The sequence below is a fragment of the Oncorhynchus kisutch genome, linkage group LG11 (genome assembly GCF_002021735.2).
Source record: "Oncorhynchus kisutch isolate 150728-3 linkage group LG11, Okis_V2, whole genome shotgun sequence".
In the NCBI taxonomy this organism is placed as follows: Eukaryota; Metazoa; Chordata; class Actinopteri; order Salmoniformes; family Salmonidae; genus Oncorhynchus; species Oncorhynchus kisutch.
Genome location: NC_034184.2, coordinates 84,603,291 through 84,621,373, shown reverse-complemented (window position 1 = coordinate 84,621,373; position 18,083 = coordinate 84,603,291). Strand labels below are relative to the sequence as shown.

Here is an 18,083-nt window from a genome sequence, read left to right as displayed (position 1 = left end):
ACCTGCTACGGTTTTCTTCCGTCAAAGGAGAGTCGGACCAAAATGCAGCGTGGTAATTTTGATACATGTTTAACGAACACGAACAAAACAAAAACAAGAACCGTGAAAACCTATACAGTCCTATCTGGTGCAAACAGAGACAGGAACAATCACCCACGAAACACTCAAAGAATATGGCTGCCTAAATATGGTTCCCAATCAGAGACAACGATAAACACCTGCCTCTGATTGAGAACCACTTCAGGCAACTATAGACTTTTCTAGATAACCCCACTAAACCACAATCCTAATACCTGCAACAACAAAAAACAAGACTAAACACACCACATAATAAACCCATGTCACACCCTGGCCTGACCAAAATAATAAAGATAACACTAAGACCAGGGCGTGACAGAACCAGCTGATATGAAATCAAAACCAGACTGCCTCTGCTAGGAAGGCTAAACCGAGCCGTAGTTGGATCTTCCAGCAGGACAATGATCCAAAACACACCTCGAAATCAACACAAAAATAGTTCACTGACCACAGACTTAAGGTTTTTACGTGGCCATCCCAGTCCCCTGACTTAAACCTCATAGAAAACCTGTGCGATTGGCTGAAGAGGAGAGCCCACAAGCGTGGACCTCGGGAGTCTGAAGGATCTGGAGGGATTCTGTATGGAGGAATGGTCTCAGATCCCTTGCCATGTGTTCTCCAACCTCATTATGCATTATAGGAGAAGACTCAGAGCTGCTATCTTGGCAAAGAGAGGTTACACAAAGTATTGAATGAAGGGGTGCCAATAATTGTGGCACACATATATATATTCAAATTGTTTTCTTTCAACGATTTAACTTTAATTAAAAGGTTAGATTTTTGTGAATATTTTGAATGAAAGACGATAGGAAAACAATTCACAGCCCGTATTGCTCATATTTATTTACCAGGGGAGCCGATATTACTGGAGGGCACTGAAGACACACATCACATCAATGATGACAGATAATTATTATAGGAAACAAACACACTTCACTGCCATATAGTGGACCCCACACTGCCATATAGTGGACCCATATAGTGGACCCCACACTGCCATATAGTGGACCCCACACTGCCATATAGTGGACCCATATAGTGGACCCCACACTGCCATATAGTGGACCCCACACTGCCGTATAGTGGACCCCACACTGCCGTATAGTGGACCCCACACTGCCGTATAGTGGACCCCACACTGCCGTATAGTGGACCCCACACTGCCGTATAGTGGACCCCACACTGCCGTATAGTGGACCCCACACTGCCGTATAGTGGACCCCACACTGCCGTATAGTGGACCCCACACTGCCGTATAGTGGACCCCACACTGCCGTATAGTGGACCCCACACTGCCGTATAGTGGACCCCACACTGCCGTATAGTGGACCCCACACTGCCGTATAGTGGACCCCACACTGCCGTATAGTGGACCCCACACTGCCGTATAGTGGACCCCACACTGCCGTATAGTGGACCCCACACTGCCGTATAGTGGACCCCACACTGCCGTATAGTGGACCCCACACTGCCGTATAGTGGACCCCACACTGCCGTATAGTGGACCCCACACTGCCATATAGTGGACCCATATAGTGGACCCCACACTGCCATATAGTGGACCCCACACTGCCGTATAGTGGACCCCACACTGCCGTATAGTGGACCCCACACTGCCGTATAGTGGACCCCACACTGCCGTATAGTGGACCCCACACTGCCGTATAGTGGACCCCACACTGCCGTATAGTGGACCCCACACTGCCGTATAGTGGACCCCACACTGCCGTATAGTGGACCCCACACTGCCATATAGTGGACCCCACACTGCCATATAGTGGACCCCACACTGCCGTATAGTGGACCCCACACTGCCATATAGCGGACCCCACACTGCCATATAGTGGACCCCACACTGCCGTATAGTGGACCCCACACTGCCATATAGTGGACCCCACACTGCCATATAGTGGACCCCACACTGCCGTATAGTGGACCCCACACTGCCATATAGTGGACCCCACACTGCCATATAGTGGACCCCACACTGCCGTATAGTGGACCCCACACTGCCATATAGTGGACCCCACACTGCCATATAGTGGACCCCACACTGCCGTATAGTGGACCCCACACTGCCGTATAGTGGACCCCACACTGCCGTATAGTGGACCCCACACTGCCATATAGTGGACCCATATAGTGGACCCCACACTGCCATATAGTGGACCCCACACTGCCATATAGTGGACCCATATAGTGGACCCCACACTGCCATATAGTGGACCTCACACTGCCGTATAGTGGACCCCACACTGCCGTATAGTGGACCCCACACTGCCATATAGTGGACCTCACACTGCCGTATAGTGGACCCCACACTGCCATATAGTGGACCCCACACTGCCATATAGTGGACCCCACACTGCCGTATAGTGGACCCCACACTGCCATATAGTGGACCTCACACTGCCGTATAGTGGACCACACACTGCCGTATAGTGGACCCCACACTGCCATATAGTGGACCCCACACTGCCGTATAGTGGACCCCACACTGCCATATAGTGGACCCCACACTGCCATATAGTGGACCCCACACTGCCATATAGTGGACCCCACACTGCCATATAGTGGACCCCACACTGCCGTATAGTGGACCCCACACTGCCATATAGTGGACCCCACACTTCACTGCCATATAGTGGACCCCACACTTCACTGCCATATAGTGGACCCCACACTTCACTGCCATATAGTGGACCCCACACTTCACTGCCATATAGTGGACCCTCTACTCTTCTCTACTCTCTCTCATGCCCTTGGAGTAATTTACTGTGCCACTTCCTTTGCCTCTGTGGTATATGTCACATGCTATGTGTCACCTGGTTGTTCTCCCATCTCATTGGTTGCTGGTGTGACAAGGTTTCTGAGGGGCAGCGGGATGGGGGGTAGCAGAGAGCGAGAGGAGGAACAGCAGTTTCCTCTTTTTGAAATGTCTCGATAGCATTGATCAGATTTATTTAGGAGTAAGAGATCCCAAAAGGTATTGTCTGCATCACAAATGGCACCCTATTCCCTGTATAGTGCACTACTTTAGACCAGAGCCCTATTGCCTATATAGTGCACTACTTTAGACCAGAGCCCGGCCTAACCATCGTCTAACCCGGACGACGCTGGGCCAATTGTGCGCGCCCTATGAGACTCCCGATTACGGCCGGTTGTGATACAGCCCGGGATCAAACCAGGGTCTGTAATGACTCCTCTAGCGCTGAGTTTCAGTGCCTTAGACCGCTGTGCCACATTCTTATTTTCAATGACGGCCTAGGAACCGTGGGTTAACTACCTCGTTCAGGGGCAGAACGACAGATTTTTACCTTGTCAGCTCGGGGGATCCAAACTTGCAACCTTACAGTTAACTAGTCCAACGCTCTAACCGCCTGTTTCTCATTGCACTCCATGAGGAGACTGCCTGTTACGCGAATGCAGTAGAAGCCAAGGTAAGTTGCTAGCTAGCATTAAAAAAACAATCAATCAATCAATCAATCAATCAATCAAAGTCACTAGTTAACAACACATGGTTGGTGATATTACTAGTTTATCTAGCGTGTCCTGCGTTGCATATAATCGATGCGGTGCGTATCGTTGCTCCAATGTGTACCTAACCATAAACACCAATGTCTTTCTTAAAATCAATACACAGAAGTCTATATTTTTAAACCTGCATATTTGGCTAAAAGAAATCCAGGTTAGCAGGCAATATTAACCAGGTGAAATTGTGTCACTTCTCTTGCGTTCATTGCACGCAGAGTCAGTGTATATGCAACAGTTTGGGCCGCCTAATTTGCCAGAATTTTATGTAATTATGACATAACATTGAAGGTTGTGCAATGTAACAGGAATATTTAGACTTAGGGATGCCATTCGTTAGATAAAATACCGAACGGTTCCGTATTTCACAGAAAAAATAAACGTCTTGTTTTCGAGATTATAGTTTCTGGATTTGACCATATTAATAACCTACTGTGTGTATTTATGTGTGTTTATTATATTATAATTAAGTCTATGATTTGATATTTGATAGAGCAGTCTGACTGAGCGATGGTAGGCACCAGCAGGCTCGTAAGCATTCACTCAAACAGCACTGTCGTGTGTTTTGCCAGCAGCTCTCGCTTCAAGCATCGTGCTGTTTATGACTTCAAGCCCATCAACTCCCGAGATGAGGCTGGTGTAACCGATGTGAAATGGCTAGCTAGTTAGCGGGGTGCGCGCTTATAGCGTTTCAAATGTCACTCGCTCTGAGACTTAGTGGTTGTTCCCCTTGCTCTGCATGGGTAACGCTGCTTCGAGGTTGGCTGTTGTCGTTGTGTTCCTGGTTCGAGCCCAGGGATGAGCGAGGAGGGGGATGGAAGCTATACTGTTACACTGGCAAAACTAAAGTGCCTATAAGAACATCCAATAGTCAAGGTATATGAAATACAAATTGTATAGAGAGAAATAGTCCTATAATTCCTATAATAACTACAACCTAAAACTTCTTACCTGGGAATATTGAAGACTCATGTTAAAAGGAACCACCAGCTTTCATATGTTCTCATGTTCTGAGCAAGGAACTTAAAAGTTAGCTTTCTTACATGGCACATATTGCACTTTTACTTTCTTCTCCAACACTTAGTTTTTGCATTATTTAAACCAAATTGAACATGTTTCATTATTTATTTGAGGCTAAATAGATTTTTTTGATGTATTATATTAATTATATATTATAATATTATATTAATTTAAAATAAGTGTTCATTCAGTATTGTTGTTATTGTCATTATTACAATAAAAAAAAATGTCTGATTTAATCGGCACCGGCTTTTTTGGTCCTCCAATAATCAGTATCGGCGTTGAAAAATCATAATCGGTCGACCTCTGGAATAGGGTGCCTCTGGGATTCCTCTCCCCTCCAGCTTCTCATCCACTTGGCTGGTGTTAGCAGTTAACACAGACCACAAAGCAAATCAGGGGGAGAAAAATAGGTTTATTCAAAGAGAACAAATCATAGTTCATATGGCTCCCTAGTGGCACAGTGGTCTAAGGCATTGCATCTCCGTGCAAGAGGCGTCACTACAGTCCCTGGTTTCGATTCCAGGCTGTATCACAACAGGCCGTGGATTGGGAGTCCCATAAGGCGGCGCACAATTGGCCCAGAGTCGTCCGGGTTTGGGTTTGCCAGATTAGGCTGTCATTGTAAATAAGAATTTGTCCTTAACTGACTTGCCTAGTTAAATAAAGGTTAAATATTATTTTGTTTTTATGCTGGGAAGTAGATGGTCATTCTTCCTTGTTCTCAATGTCTTCTCCACAGAACAAAGAGAACAGGATGTCATTTATAACCCAACCCTAGCCTGCAGTTGACCAATTCGAATTCCTTGCAATAAAATTGGGCCAATGGCCAAATGCCAAGTATCCCGTTTCAGGCTCAATGTATAGACAATTCGGACCAATGAGAACTTGCTAGATGTAGCTATGAGTCCCAGACTGAAATTCCTCCCGTGTCTCTGACCCATTAATCATTAATTCCCCATTACAGAATAACAACTATTTCCATTGATCGTTAATTCCCTCTTGACCTTTAGTCCTCTTGACCTTTAGTCCTCTTGACATATTCTTACACTGGGATACAGAAGTGTGTTTAACACCTGATGTAATCTCAACCACCGACACACACACACACACACACACACACACACACACACACACACACACACACACACACACACACACACACACACACACACACACACACACACACACAGTCAACTTTGGAAATAGATTGAATCAGTTTATGATAAACAGATTTATTATATGATCACAAACTGATTTAATCTATTTATCACAAACTGATTAAATATAATGAATCAGTTTGTGATAAATAGAAATGGATGGATTCAGTTTGTGATAAACTGATTCAATCTATTGTTATTTATGTGATCAAAATGGCCCCGTTGTCAATGGGTGGTTGTTTAATAAATGTACCTACTTGGAACAGGCTAGATTAAGAGCTTCAGATATGACAGTCAATGGGGGTTTAGTGTTCTGCTGAGGGTTTAATGGCATTTAACTGTCCCTTAGTGTTCTGCTGAGGGTTTAATGGCATTTAACTGTCCCTTAGTGTTCTGCTGAGGGTTTAATGGCATTTAACTGTCCCTTAGTGTTCTGCTGAGGGTTTAATGGCATTTAACTGTCCCTTAGTGTTCTGCTGAGGGTTTAATGGCATTTAACTGTCCCTTAGTGTTCTCTATCAACCTAATAAACCTGTATTTCAAGTCAATACTACCATGAAGTGAAACCGTGACTGAGTGTTTCTTGCCAGGGGAGATGGAGGATTCATTCAGTTAGTGTGGTTTGAGTGGTTGAAGTAGTCTACAGTTTGATAGTTAATGGCTTTCTGACAGTCACCAAATTATCCTTGGTGTCGAAAGCTGTATGTAATCAGCTGTTCTTTCCCCTTTGTCAAATCAAATCTTTAGAGTTTCTCAATTAACCTAATTTACCAGTGTTAACACAAGTCAAGAAACGTGTGTGTGTGTGTGTGTGTGTGTAACCCCGATTTAACAGTGTGTCTTCCTGTCTGGTCACTAGGTAGAAGAGGTGGATGAAGGGTTGCCCTCCCAGCAGCCATGATGCCCTGAAGAGCTGACTGGAGTCTGTACCAGAACCTAGGTACTGTGACACAAACGCACACACTGTGACGCTCGCTCACACACACCGAAAAACACGCACAGACAACGTGACACGCTTACACACACCCCCACACGAGACGCGCACACACACACATTCCCTTGAAGAATCCTGAGATGCACAGTGTCCAATTTTACTTGTGTGTTTACTGCCAGTCTTAACCTTGTACGAAATTACTGATCGTTAACTGCTCTGTCTCACACACTTCTGTCGTGGACGCGTTCTCTTTCAGTCGAGTCGGTTCGACATCTCACTATGGGACACGCCCTCTTGAGGGTCATTGGTTGAAGCCTTCTTCAATCATGCATAACAGGCAAATCAGAGCTTTATGGATGTAATCACCCCTCCCCCCACGTGTCTATATATCACCCTGCTCTGCTCTCCTCTTCATGAGTCTATTTGGTTATTAGCCCTGTTATGCAGCTTTCTTCAGAAAACTAGCCCTCAACTTCACTGTTCCTTGTCGGTGTGGGTTTACCGCCCTGCCACGGAGCATTGAGTGGTGTATTTTCTATTTTCAGGAATTCTGTTAACTTCAGCTTCACTTTACAGAGTGAAGTTAGCTTGTTAGCCACGCTATTTGTTGTCAGGTAACTACAGTACACCTCTTGCCTACCCTACACACATTTGCCATTGTTAGCTAGCTAGCTCCACTGCTTTAGCATCCGGCTAATATCAGATTCCACACACATTTGAGCTACTTCTACCCGGGGTCTCTAGCTCTTCGTCGGTTCCCACCGTTCGGGGTTAGCTAGCTGAACTTTTGAGTGGGTTAATGGCATAATTAAACACCCATTCGGTTTTGTTTGACTAGCACGCGCTGTTCATTTTTCAGTGTGTTACACCACCAGTTGATGCACCATCCCCTTTTTGACATTGTTAAAAGGTAACAGCAGTTCATTCTACGTCAAGTTAGTTGGTTTACACACCCGAGTCATAACACTTGGTATCTCACGCTACGGCTCGTCGAGCTGGCCACCATCACGCAGGTGAAGATAGCCAGCTTAATTAGCTAGCATCACCGTATAAAGATGGCATTTATTTCCCACCACCCTGGTAAATAAAGATTTCTGTTTCTACTTACTTGGCTTAGGCTCACGTTACCCTGTGTCTCTCTCGACTTCGCGTCGTAGTAGCAGCGTGGGCAGACTTAAGCGTATTGGCATAAATTGGTGACTGGTTGATCTTCGCCGGACACTCTGGCTCAAGCAGCGGAGCACACAGCCCAGCTGTTGTCGCACCTGCTCTCTCTAGGCTTCAGGATAAATCACCTGCTCTCTCTAGGCTTCAGGATAAATCACCTGCTCTAGGCTTCAGGATAAATCACCTGCTCTCTCTAGGCTTCAGGATAAATCACCTGCTCTCTCTAGGCTTCAGGATAAATCACCTGCTCTCTCTAGGCTTCAGGATAAATCACCTGCTCTCTCTAGGCTTCAGGATAAATCACCTGCTCTAGGCTTCAGGATAAATCACCTGCTCGCTCTAGGCTTCAGGATAAATCACCTGCTCTAGGCTTCAGGATAAATCACCTGCTCCCTCTAGGCTTCAGGATAAATCACCTGCTCTAGGCTTCAGGATAAATCACCTGCTCCCTCTAGGCTTCAGGATAAATCACCTGCTCTCTCTAGGCTTCAGGATAAATCACCTGCTCTCTCTAGGCTTCAGGATAAATCACCTGCTCTCTCTAGGCTTCAGGATAAATCACCTGCTCTCTCTAGGCTTCAGGATAAATTACCTGCTCTCTCTAGGCTTCAGGATAAATCACCTGCTCTCTCTAGGCTTCAGGATAAATCACCTGCTCGCTCTAGGCTTCAGGATAAATCACCTGCTCTAGGCTTCAGGATAAATCACCTGCTCTCTCTAGGCTTCAGGATAAATCACCTGCTCTCTCTAGGCTTCAGGATAAATCACCTGCTCTCTCTAGGCTTCAGGATAAATCACCTGCTCTCTCTAGGCTTCAGGATAAATTACCTGCTCTCTCTAGGCTTCAGGATAAATCACCTGCTCTCTCTAGGCTTCAGGATAAATCACCTGCTCTCTCTAGGCTTCAGGATAAATCACCTGCTCTCTCTAGGGTTCAGGATAAATCACCTGCTCTCTCTAGGCTTCAGGATAAATCACTTGCTCTAGGCTTCAGGATAAATCACCTGCTCTCTCTAGGGTTCAGGATAAATCACCTGCTCTCTCTAGGCTTCAGGATAAATCACTTGCTCTAGGCTTCAGGATAAATCACCTGCTCCCTCTAGGCTTCAGGATAAATCACCTGCTCTCTCTAGGCTTCAGGATAAATCACCTGCTCTAGGCTTCAGGATAAATCACCTGCTCTAGGCTTCAGGATAAATCACCTGCTCCCTCTAGGCTTCAGGATAAAACACCTGCTCTCTCTAGGCTTCAGGATAAATCACCTGCTCTAGGCTTCAGGATAAATCACCTGCTCTAGGCTTCAGGATAAATCACCTGCTCCCTCTAGGCTTCAGGATAAAACACCTGCTCCCTCTAGGCTTCAGGATAAAACACCTGCTCTCTCTAGGGTTCAGGATAAAACACCTGCTCGCTCTAGGCTTCAGGATAAAACACCTGCTTTCTCTAGGGTTCAGGATAAAACACCTGCTCGCTCTAGGCTTCAGGATAAATCACCTGCTCTAGGATTCAGGATAAATCACCTGCTCTCTCTAGGCTTCAGGATAAATCACCTGCTCTCTCTAGGCTTCAGGATAAATCACCTGCTCTCTCTAGGCTTCAGGATAAATCACCTGCTCTAGGCTTCAGGATAAATCACCTGCTCTCTCTAGGCTTCAGGATAAATCACCTGCTCTAGGCTTCAGGATAAATCACCTGCTCGCTCTAGGCTTCAGGATAAATCACCTGCTCTAGGCTTCAGGATAAATCACCTGCTCCCTCTAGGCTTCAGGATAAATCACCTGCTCTAGGCTTCAGGATAAATCACCTGCTCTCTCTAGGCTTCAGGATAAATCACCTGCAGGCTTCAGGATAAATCACCTGCTCGCTCTAGGCTTCAGGATAAATCACCTGCTCTAGGCTTCAGGATAAATCACCTGCTCCCTCTAGGCTTCAGGATAAATCACCTGCTCTAGGCTTCAGGATAAATCACCTGCTCCCTCTAGGCTTCAGGATAAATCACCTGCTCCCTCTAGGCTTCAGGATAAAACACCTGCTCTAGGGTTCAGGATAAATCACCTGCTCTCTCTAGGCTTCAGGATAAATCACCTGCTCTAGGCTTCAGGATAAATCACCTGCTCCCTCTAGGCTTCAGGATAAAACACCTGCTCTCTCTAGGGTTCAGGATAAAACAACTGCTCGCTCTAGGCTTCAGGAGAAATCAGGCCAAAAGCAACATCAGTCACGTACTGGATGTGTCCGTGGCTTCTTGGGCTCATGGTCTCCATGATTGTGGTATTTCTGCTTGGTCTCCTCATGAGAGACTTCCAGCGTTAGGTGACCTCACTCCGCTTGGACCCGTCTCTCTACTGGCACAGGTGCTCACTTCTTAATTATTATTATTATTGTTTTTTCAAATATAACTTTTATTTAACTAGGCAAGTCAGTTAAGAACAAATTCTTATTTACAATTTTACAATGACGTCCTACACCGGCCAATCCCGGACGACGCTGAGCCGATTGTGTGCTGCCCTATGGGACTCCCAATCACGGCCGGTTGTGATACAGCCTGGAATCTAACCAGGGTCTGTAGTGACGCCTCTAGCACTGAGAAGCAGTGCCCTTAGACCACTGTGATACAGCCTGGAATCTCACCAGGGTCTGTAGTGACGCCTCTAGCACTGAGAATCAGTGCCCTTAGACCACTGTGATACAGCCTGGAATCTCACCAGGGTCTGTAGTGACGCATCTAGCACTGAGAATCAGTGCCCTTAGATCACTGTGATACAGCCTGGAATCTAACCAGGGTCTGTAGTGATGCCTCTAGCACTGAGATGCAGTGCTCTTAGACCGCTGTGATACAGCCTGGAATCTAACCAGGGTCTGTAGTGACGCCTCTAGCACTGAGATGCAGTGCCTTAGACTACTGCACCACCCGGGAGCCACTTCTCTCTGCAAAGTGTCTATCGGCACATCCAATGCTGGAGAGACCCATCTCTCTTGACGCGGGACTTCCCGACTGGGAGAGTCTTCACGCGCGGAGTAGTGACTGGTTGCATCACTACAGAGATGGGGGCAGTCCACGAAGGGCGTACGGTGAACTTGTTCGGCGGCTCGTTGTGCTTCCCCTCACTCCTTTGAGGATGTAACGCCTGGATGTTGCTGTCCCCTCCCTGGTGCACACAGTCCCCTCCCTGGTGCACACAGTCCTTGGTGCTGGAGATTTTATGTTTTTATTTATTATGGATCCCCATTAGTTCCTGTCAAGGCAGCAGCTACTCATCCTGGGGTTTATTATGGATCCCCATTAGTTCCTGTCAAGGCAGCAGCTACTCTTCCTGGGGTTTATTATGGATCCCCATTAGTTCCTGCCAAGGCAGCAGCTACTCTTCCTGGGGTTTATTATGGATCCCCATTAGTTCCTGTCAAGGCAGCAGCTACTCTTCCTGGGGTTTATTATGGATCCCCATTAGTTCCTGCCAAGGCAGCAGCTACTCTTCCTGGGGTTAATTATGGATTCCCCATTAGTTCCTGCCAAGGCAGCAGCTACTCTTCTTGGGGTTTAGTATGGATCCCCATTAGTTCCTGCCAAGGCAGCAGCTACTCTTCCTGGGGTTTATTATGGATCCCCATTAGTTCCTGCCAAAACAGCAGTTACTCTTTCTGGGGTTTATTATGGATCCCCATTAGTTCCTGCCAAAACAGCAGCTACTCTCTCTGGGGTTTATTATGGATCCCCATTAGTTCCTGCCAAAACAGCAGCTACTCTTCCTGGGGTTTATTATGGATCCCCATTAGTTCCTGCCAAAACAGCAGCTACTCTCTCTGGGGTTTATTATGGATCCCCATTAGTTCCTGCCAAGGCAGCAGCTACTCTTCCTGGGGTTTATTATGGATCCCCATTAGTTCCTGCCAAGGCAGCAGCTACTCTTCCTGGGGTCCAGCAAAATGAAGGCAGTTTATACAATGTTTAAAACATTACAATACATTCACAACCCACTGTGTGCCCTCAGGCCCCTACTCCACCACTACCACATATCTACAACACACTGTGTGCCCTCAGGCCCCTACTCCACCACTACCACATATCTACAACACACTGTGTGCCCTCAGGCCCTTACTCCACCACTACCACATATCTACAACACACTGTGTGCCCTCAGGCCCCTACTCCACCACTACCACATATCTACAACCCACTGTGTGCCCTCAGGCCCCTACTCCACCACTACCACATATCTACAACACACTGTGTGCCCTCAGGCCCCTACTCCCCCACTACCACATATCTACAACACACTGTGTGCCCTCAGGCCCCTACTCCACCACTACCACATATCTACAACACACTGTGTGCCCTCAGGCCCCTACTCCCCCACTACCACATATCTACAACACACTGTGTGCCCTCAGGCCCCTACTCCACCACTACCACATATCTACAACACACTGTGTGCCCTCAGGCCCCTACTCCACCACTACCACATATCTACAACACACTGTGTGCCCTCAGGCCCCTACTCCACCACTACCACATATCTACAACCCACTGTGTGCCCTCAGGCCCCTACTCCACCACTACCACATATCTACAACACACTGTGTGCCCTCAGGCCCCTACTCCACCACTACCACATATCTACAACCCACTGTGTGCCATCAGGCCCCTACTCCACCACTACCACATATCTACAACACACTGTGTGCCCTCAGGCCCCTACTCCACCACTACCACATATCTACAACACACTGTGTGCCCTCAGGCCCCTACTCCACAACTACCACATATATACAACACACTGTGTGCCCTCAGGCCCCTACTCCACCACTACCACATATCTACAACACACTGTGTGCCCTCAGGCCCCTACTCCACCACTACCACATATCTACAACACACTGTCTGCCCTCAGGCCCCTACTCCACCACTACCACATATCTACAACACACTGTCTGCCCTCAGGCCCCTACTCCACCACTACCACATATCTACAACACACTGTGTGCCCTCAGGCCCCTACTCCACCACTACCACATATCTACAACACACTGTGTGCCCTCAGGCCCCTACTCCACCACTACCACATATCTACAACACACTGTGTGCCCTCAGGCCCCAACTCCACCACTACCACATATCTACAACACACTGTGTGCCCTCAGGCCCCTACTCCCCCACTACCACATATCTACAACACACTGTGTGCCCTCAGGCCCCTACTCCCCCACTACCACATATCTACAACACACTGTGTGCCCTCAGGCCCCTACTCCCCCACTACCACATATCTACAACACACTGTGTGCCCTCAGGCCCCTACTCCCCCACTACCACATATCTACAACACACTGTGTGCCCTCAGGCCCCTACTCCACCACTACCACATATCTACAACACACTGTGTGCCCTCAGGCCCCTACTCCACCACTACCACATCGAATAAAAATGTGATTTGTCACATACACATGGTTAGCAGATGTTAATGCGAGTGTAGCAAACTACTACTAAATTCATGTGTAGCTATAGTGAGTATGAGTAGGATGGGTGAGTTATATTACGATGTACCACAGCAGGCTTCTCAGAAAATGGGCTATTGGCAATCAGGGCGTTTTTGTAAGTGTCCCACAGTGCGATGTCGAACCGAATTGCTCTATGGACAATTCCTTCAACATCATGGCTTGGTTTTTGCTCTGACATTCACTGTCAACTGTGGGACCTTATATAGACAGGTGTGTCTTTCCAAATCATGTCCAATCAATTGAATTTACCACAGGTGGAGTCCAATCAAGGTGTAGAAACACCTCAAGGCTGTTAAATGGAAACAGGGTTGAGTTTTATTTTATTTTTTACAGGGACATTAATCAACGTTTCAGTCAAAGTGCCGGTTTTAGCCAGCCGGCTAATTTTCAGTCCCTGGGCTGGTTATTAAAAACAATTACAATATATCATCAATCATTGAGCAGTGAGCACACGCAGAGAAACATAGGACAAGCAAGACGTAGCATACAGACAGAGCAACATAGAACAAGCAAGACATAGCATACAGACAGAGCAACATAGGACAAGCAAGACATAGCATACAGACAGAGCAACATAGAACAAGCAAGACGTAGCATACAGACAGAGCAACATAGGACAAGCAAGACATAGCATACAGACAGAGCAACATAGGACAAGCAAGACGTAGCATACAGACAGAGCAACATAGAACAAGCAAGACATAGCATACAGACAGAGCAACATAGAACAAGCAAGACGTAGCATACAGACAGAGCAACATAGAACAAAAAGCAGCAAGACAACATTCATAAAAGCAACAAAGTGTTTCCACACCTCACAAGCTACAGACAACAGACAACATGGAAAGCGGCAACACACAGCTAGGGACCATGTTCACAAATCTGATTGACCTTTAGCCATGTCTTCATGCATTTTGTGAAAGCGTGATAGGGGGTGCAGTTATGTGTGTCTGATGGGTGCACCCGAGCTCAATTTCGAGTCTCATTTCAAAAGGTCTGAATACTTATGTCCATTTCAAAAAAACCTGCTTCCGCTTTGTCATGTTGGGGCATTGTGTTGATGAGGACGTAACGTAAAACCAAACGAATACAAAGTCAAGGGGACTGCTTTCCGAAGGCAGTGTATAGGTGCCATTAGGCATCCAGAGTTAAAGGCTAATTCTGTTAATTTTCATTCTCATATTCATTATCTCCAGCACCATACCAATGTCTCCATACGCGAAAACGAGAGAGAGAGAGAGGCCCTGCTAACCCCCGTGACGGATCTCTCTCTCTCTGTTTGGGGGAAAATAAATTACCCATGATGCAATTCCCCCCACGTCCTGACAGAGAATACCTCCCTCCCTCCTTACTGACTCTCTATATGGAGCAGAAGAAGCCATTCAGGGTCATTGCGATGCGGCTGCAACATTTAAAAATATATATATATTATTCTACAGTGTAGGGGGACACGTCCCAAATGGGACCACATTTTAGGGCCCTACGTTTGACCAGGGCCCATAGGGCTGAAAGCCAATGTTTCTAAGCTCTTGTTACAGTCGACTAAGACTTCAAATCAATGCGTCCCCCCCCTTCTTACTCTCTAACTAGTGTTTTTGATATTCCATGTAGATGAATGCACAGTCATGGCCCGTGCAGGCCAGTGGATCCCCATAACCACTGGGTGTGTCTCTGTAGACCGAAGCCCACTAACCCACATGATTATAGGCATGCTACGCTGGCACATGCCCCCTTGGCAGACTTGAGAGACAAAGCCATAGTCTACCAAAGGCACCCTATTTCCTATGGGAGCTAGTCTAAAGTAGTGCACTATAAAGGGAATAGGGTGTCATTTTGGAGTGTCTGGCAGTGAGAGGCGGTTTTGTGTGTTGTAATGTGACTGAAACAGGCGATTCAGTGTTTTGAAGACCATTTACACACACACACACACACACTGTCACGAACAGCCCGTAAACAAAACAGGGAAAAAACGAGGAGATATAAGGACTAACAAAAATATATTTATTAACTGAGGTAACCTACAGTGCCTTGCGAAAGTATTCGGCCCCCTTGAACTTTGCGACCTTTGGCCACATTTCAGGCTTCAAACATAAAGATATAAAACTGTATTTTTTGTGAAGAATCAACAACAAGTGGGACACAATCATGAAGTGGAACGACATTTATTGGATATTTCAAACTTTTTTAACAAATCAAAAACTGAAAAAATTGGGCGTGCAAAATTATTTCGAAAGACACTGTATGTACAATTAATTATGGTGTGTGTGTGTAGTCACTAATCAGTAGTGTAAGTGAGTGGTTGCGTGTATAGATGTGATAGTGAGGAATGTTAAAAGATGCCAAAGCAAACAAACCAGCCACAAAAATGCCACGACCAAAATCCAACAGTGTGTCTGCATGGAGAGAGTCTCCTCAATGACTGGGGGAAGAGGTGTATTTATCCCAGGACACACCCAGGACCAGGTGTGTCTGCATGGAGAGAGTCTCCTCAATGACTGGGGGAAGAGGTGTATTTATCCCAGGACACACCCAGGACCAGGTGTGTCTGCATGGAGAGAGTCTCTCCAATGACTGGGGGAAGAGGTGTATTTATCCTGGGACACACCCAGGACCAGGTGTGTCTGCATGGAGAGAGTCTCCTCAATGACTGGGGGAAGAGGTGTATTTATCCCAGGACACACCCAGGACCAGGTGTGTCTGCATGTAGAGAGTCTCCTCAATGACTGGGGGAAGAGGTGTATTTATCCTGGGACACAGCCAGGACCAGGTGTGTCTGCATGGAGAGAGTCTCTCCAATGACTGGGGGAAGAGGTGTATTTATCCCGGGACACACCCAGGACCAGGTGTGTCTGCATGGAGAGTGTCTCTCCAATGACTGGGGGAAGAGGTGTATTTATCCCGGGGGACACCCAGGACCAGGTGTGTCTGCATGGAGAGAGTCTCTCCAATGACTGGGGGAAGAGGTGTATTTATCCTGGGACACACCCAGGAGCAGGTGTGTCTGCATGGAGAGAGTCTCCTCAATGACTGGGGGAAGAGGTGTATTTATCCCGGGACACACCCAGGACCAGGTGTGTCTGCATGGAGAGAGTCTCTCCAATGACTGGGGGAAGAGGTGTATTTATCCTGGGACACACCCAGGACCAGGTGTGTCTGCATGGAGAGAGTCTCTCCAATGACTGGGGGAAGAGGTGTATTTATCCCGGGACACACCCAGGACCAGGTGTGTCCCGTTTCGCTGACGACCCTCCCGGTTCCGCCCAGCGGCATCCTAATAAGGAAAACAAGACCAAAGAGAGAGAATACGGCAGAGTGGAAGGGTCGTCTCACACACACACACACACACACACCACTCGTTCATCACAACAGACCCCCCCACCTCCCCAGCAGGGTAACACTCAAAGCGTTGTCTCACTATGTTGTTATGGCAACTGGTTAGAAATTGTCAAACATGATTATTAAGGATCCATTGTTTTAATGGTGTGCTGCTTTAAAAGCAGTGTGTGTTCAGGCTTTACCCTGTGGAACAACCCCTCCCACTTGGGTTCTAGAGTTGTCCCTGTATGGGTTCTTAGCAGAGTTCTAGAGTTGTCCCTGTATGTGTTGTTAGCAGAGTCCTAGAGTTGTCCCTGTATGGGTTCTTAGCAGAGTTCTAGAGTTGTCCCTGTATGGGTTCTTAGCAGAGTTCTAGAGTTGTCCTTGTATGGGTTCTTAGCAGAGTTCTAGAGTTGTCCCTGAATTCTGAGCAGGCCACACACATACCTACCTAGCTACCGACACCTCCGACCACTTCACTCAAGAGCAACATGCCACTCAGTCAATTGATTTTCATATCTTCTGAAGTCCCGGTCTGACTGATTGTGTGACTGTGACACATTTCTCGGTGTGCTCCTCAGTTGACTGAATGGTTGTTATTATTCTGTAATGGATCCGATATATGTTGACTGAATGGTTGTTATTATTCTGTAGTGTGACGTATCCTACAGTTGAAGTCTGAAGTTTACATACACTTAGGTCGGAGTCATTAACTTGTTTTTCAACCACTCCACAAATGTCTTGTTAACAAACTATAGTTTTGGCAAGTCGGTTAGGACATCTACTTTGTGCATGACACAAGTAATTTGTACAACAATTGTTTACAGACAGATTATTTCACTTATGATTCACTGTATCACAATTCCAGTGGGTCAGAAGTTTACTTACACTAAGTTGACTGTGCCTTTAAACAGCTTGGAAAATTCCAGAAAATGATGTCATGGCTTTAGAAGCTTCTGATAGGCTAATTGACATCATTTGAGTCAATTGGAGGTGTACCTGTGGATGTATTTCAAGGCCTACCTTCAAACTCAGTGCCTCTTTGCTTTAACATCATGGGAAAATCAAAAACAATCAGCCAAAGACCTCAGACACAAAATTGTAGACCTCCACAAGTTGGTTCATCCTTGGGAACAATCTCCAAACGCCTGAAGGTACCACGTTCATCTGTACAAACAATAGTACACAAGTATAAACACCATGGGACCACGCAGCCGTCATACCGCTCAGGAAGGAGAAAAAGGAGGACTGAGTACGCCCCCATTCTCATCGATGGGGGCTGTAGTGGAGCAGGTTGAGAGCTTCAAGTTCCTTGGCGTCCACTCCTGAACTGCTAATCAAATGGCTACCACTATTTGCCCCCCCCCCCCCAGAACGCTGCT

At 46.8% G+C, this 18,083-nt stretch overlaps 1 protein-coding gene across 1 annotated transcript in view; it reads left to right on the top strand.

Annotated features, from left to right (window-relative positions):
• The window catches only part of LOC109885725 (nuclear receptor coactivator 2), a 223,519-nt gene that overhangs the window by 44,112 nt on the left and 161,324 nt on the right, over positions 1 to 18,083 (top strand). Inside the window, 1 exon segment of the mRNA XM_031835033.1 lies at positions 6,649 to 6,729. The gene's annotated coding sequence lies outside the window, so the exon portion shown is untranslated.